Below are 4,280 nucleotides of genomic sequence, written 5' to 3'. Positions count from 1 at the left end.
ACGCAGCAGCCATGCTTGATGGTTTAATTGCGTCGCACCGACCACCTATGCGGCCGTGTTTACCGGCCTAATGAAATACCTGGCCGACCGTGCGCACAGGTGTGAACGCACAGCGCAGCCGCGCCGGCATTGTCCGCTCGTTATGTACCTGGCTCTACCTGTCTGTCTATCTCTACCTGTCGATCTCTCTACCTGTCTGCGTGTTCGTCGCTAATTGCTCTGCCGTCGTAGCCGTGTGTGCGTGTCTGTGATGACGTCACGTCGGCTGCCTTCCCCGCTCTCCTTATCTTTCTAGATCTCTCGGTCTCTCTCTCTCTCTCTCTCTCTCTCTCTCTCTCTCTCTCTCTCTCTCTCTCTCTCTCTCTCTCTCTCTCTCTCTCTCTCTCTNGAAAAAATGTGTGTGAGCGTGCCTGGCATGCGCGTGCGTCTATGTGTGCGGCATGCATGCGATGTGCGGCTGTTGATGTGTGCGTAGCATGCATGGCGCAAATGTGCGTGCATGCATCGGCGGCGTGTGTTGGCGTGCACTGCATGCGCGATTGTGTGTGGCGTGCATGCATGCGCGTGCGTGTTGTGTGTGCGTGCATGCATGCGCGTGCGTGTTGTGTGTGCGTGCATGCATGCGCGTGCGTGTTGTGTGTGCGTGCATGTATCTTCAGAAACTCAACGTCACAAATAAATTACTCACCTCACTCACTCAAAAATAAATCTGCTGCTTGTGTCTACAGGCTGGTGGTAAAGTTCCAGGACATGGCGAGATAAAGCAACAGCAGACGGCACACCAGAGGAAGCAAAAAAAAAAAAAAAAAAAAAAAAAAAAAAAATAAAAAAAAAAAAAAAAAAAAAACCAAAGAAAAACAGAAAAAAAAAAAAAAAAAAAAAAAACAACCCAAAAAAAAGAAAAAAAAAAAAACAAAAAAAAAAAAAAAAAAAAAACCAAAAACAAAAAAACAAAAAAAAAAGAAAAAAAACAAATAAAAAAAAAAAAGAAAAAAAAAAAAAAAAAAAAAAAACAAAAAAAAAAAAAATAAAAAAAAAAAAAAAAGAAACGTCGCCAGAGCTGAGAAGCTCTCACTGTCAGCTACTCGTCTTCTCAACGGGTAAACAGCCAGTCAAATAATAACTAATCATAATAATAATTAATAATAATAATAATACATGAATAATAATAATACATAATTAGAGCTTAGCAGACTTGAGAACTGTCTCATGTCCAAGCTAATCGTCTCTCAGCTGGGTAAACACTAGTGCATAATAATTATAAATAATAATAATCAATAATTAATAATAATAATTAGCTAGCAGAGCTGAGAACTCGGTCAGTGTCCGGAAGCTACTCGTCTCTCACGGTAAGACACAGTCATAATAATAATAATAATAATAATAATGAATAATAATAAGTAATGAATAGATAATACATAATAAAATAATAATGGAATGAGATACATAATAATGCTAGGCAGAGCTGAGAATGCTCTCATGTCCAAGCTACTCGTCTCTCACGGGGTAAACACAGTCATAATAATAATAATAATAATAATAATAATAATAATAATAATAAATAAAATAGATAATAATAACTAAATAATATAATAACTAATAAGCATAGGCAGATGAGAACTCTCATGTAACAAGCTACCCTCTCAGCTGGGGGTATCAGACGACAGTCATAATAATAATAATAATAATCGGAATTATGATTAGCTAGCAGAAGCTGGAGAACGTATCATGTGCGGCAAGCTTACTGCGGTGCTCTTCACGGGGTATAACACAGTCAACGTATAATAATTAATCAGATAATGAATATAATAATAATAAATAAGTAATAATAGAATAAATAATAATAATTCAATAATAAATAATAAATAATACAGCTAGCAGAGCTGAAGGAACTCTCATGTCCACGCCTAGCTCGTCTCTCACGGTAACACACGTTCATAATACATAATTAATAATAATAATAATATAGATAATGAATAATAATAATAATAAGATAATAAAAGATAAATATATAATAATAATAATAGCTAGCAGAGCTGAGAACTCTCATGTCCAACTAACTCGTCTGTCTCAAGGGTAGAAAACACAGTCCATCAAAATTAATAATTATAATAATATATAATATATAATGTATAATAATAATATATAAGTAAAATAATAAATAATAAATAATAAGCTGCAGAGCGTGAGATACTCTCATGTCGGCAGAGCGTAGCTCGTCTCGGTCAGGCGGGGTAAACACAGTCATCAATAATAATGAATCAAGACTGATAATGAATGGAATGATATGATACTAATAAGCTCAGCAGAGTGAGAACTCTCATCGGTCCAACTAGCTCGTCTCTCACGGGGTAAACACAGTCATAATCAATAATCAATGAATAAATAATAATAATAATAATAATAATAATAATAATAATAATAATAATTAGCTAGCAGAGCTGAGAACTCTCATGTCCAAGCTACTCGTCTCTCACGGGGTAAACACAGTCATAATAATAATAAAATCTAATAATAATAATAATGTATAAGCTAGCAGAGCCTGAGAACTCTCATGTCGCCCAGAGCTACTGTCTCTCACGGGGATAAAACCAAAAACACGTCAAGAATAATAAGATTAAGATTAATAATGATGAGATGAAATGATCAATTCATGAGGATGATTGCATGACATAATAATCAATAATAATAATAATAATAATAATAATAATAATAAGATTTATTGCATAGCATGTTTCAAAAAAATCCCCCACGTTGACCTTTGCTGACCCCGACACATCGACCTTGACCTCGTACTCACATTCACCTTGACGGCGTTGTTCACAGGTTCTGAAGGCCAACGAGATCCCCGATGACATCGACAGCGTGTTCCGCAAATTTGTTCACGAAAAGGTCGCGTCGAAATCAAAATAGAAAGAACGGGGGCGCGGAAGCAGCAGGTGGCGCCACGATCGTGAACACATAAGAAGTCACGCGAAGCTATCGCGGGAACGATGCGGAACAACGTGAACAACATGGGAAGCTCGGTGGGGGAGAAGAGGGGGTTGGGTTTCTTTTTCGTCTTCTTTTACCTTCCTCTTTCTTTTTCTGGCTTTTGACTTTTCTGTCCTCCTCTCTCTCTCTCTCTCTCTCTTTCCCCTCTCCCCTTCCTCTCTCTCCCTCTCTCTCTCTCTTTCCCCTCTCTCTCCTCTCTCTCTCCCTCTCTCTCCCCTCTCCTCTCCCTCTCTCTCTCTCTCTCTCCCCAGTGTTCTTCCCTTGACATTTCTCCCGTACACCTGCGGTACATTAGCTGAAACGGACGCTGTAACCGGAAGCATATTTTTTATCATTCGCTTTGTAATTCACCGCGAATCAAGTCCTGAGAAGCAGCGACAGTACATGGGTGGGCCAGCGGGGGGTGGGGCGGCGGGGGGTATGAGGTACCCCATACACACACCTATACCCCTTCTACACACGCACCCATCCACCGCTCGCACATTCAGTGATCAGATATTCAGATATTTGCAGTTGTTTTGATATTGTAATTGTTGTTCTCAGATTTTATCGTATGTACATATTAATGGCCGCCGCGCGTCTGTCGCCGTCTTTGTCCTTCGTCGCCATGGCCGTGCGAGAAGGAGCGCCCCCTAGTGTGCGAGACGTGCACTTGTTTCTTCGTCGTATCGTAGCGACTGGGTGAGGCAGCGCCCTTCACTGCCACAGATGCTCTTTTGTCGTTGTCTTATCGGCCAGCAGGGGGCGGCTCGTGGTGCGAGAGATGCACTCTTGTTTTAGTTGTCGTGTTTAGCCAGGGGGTGACTCCTGGTGCAAGAGATGTGCTCTTGTTTTAGTTGTGTTTAGCAGGGGGCGGCTCCTGGTGCGAGAGATGTGCTCTTGTTTCAGTTGTCGTATTTAGCCAGGGGGCGGCTACTAGTGCGAGATATGCACTCTTGTTTTAGTTGTCGTATTTAGCCAGGGGGCGGCTGCTGGTACGAGAGATGCACTCTTGTTTTAGTTGTCGTATTTAGCCAGGGGGCGGCTGCTGGTACGAGAGATGCACTCTTGTTTTAGTTGTCGTATTTAGCAATAGAGGTCACCCACGTTGCTAGGTTAGAGATGCGTGTGCAATGTTACGGGGCATCGGCCGTCTGCGTTCGTCTGTTCGGACACTCTGACCATCTGTCTATCGCGTGGCGCTGTTCTGTTTGTGTATGTGCGTGCGTGCGTGCGTGCGTGCGTACATTTTCGCGTGCGTTCGTTCGCGTGTGTGTGCCTGCGTGTGCGTGCCTGCGCGTGCGTGC

At 41.6% G+C, this 4,280-nt stretch overlaps 1 long non-coding RNA gene across 1 annotated transcript; it reads left to right on the top strand.

The window, feature by feature from the left end:
- The first annotated feature begins 2,430 nt into the window (after positions 1-2,430).
- LOC106817717 lies at positions 2,431-2,933 on the top strand. Its single transcript, XR_001395095.1, has 2 exons — positions 2,431-2,480; positions 2,827-2,933. It is a non-coding gene; the product is annotated as an uncharacterized LOC106817717 (long non-coding RNA).
- The last annotated feature ends 1,347 nt before the right edge of the window (positions 2,934-4,280 follow it).

The sequence above is a fragment of the Priapulus caudatus genome, unplaced genomic scaffold (genome assembly GCF_000485595.1).
Source record: "Priapulus caudatus unplaced genomic scaffold, Priapulus_caudatus-5.0.1 Scaffold1837, whole genome shotgun sequence".
Classification (NCBI taxonomy): Eukaryota; Metazoa; Priapulida; class Priapulimorpha; order Priapulimorphida; family Priapulidae; genus Priapulus; species Priapulus caudatus.
Note: the sequence above shows the minus strand (reverse complement) of the source record. Positions and strands in the feature narration are given on the sequence as shown.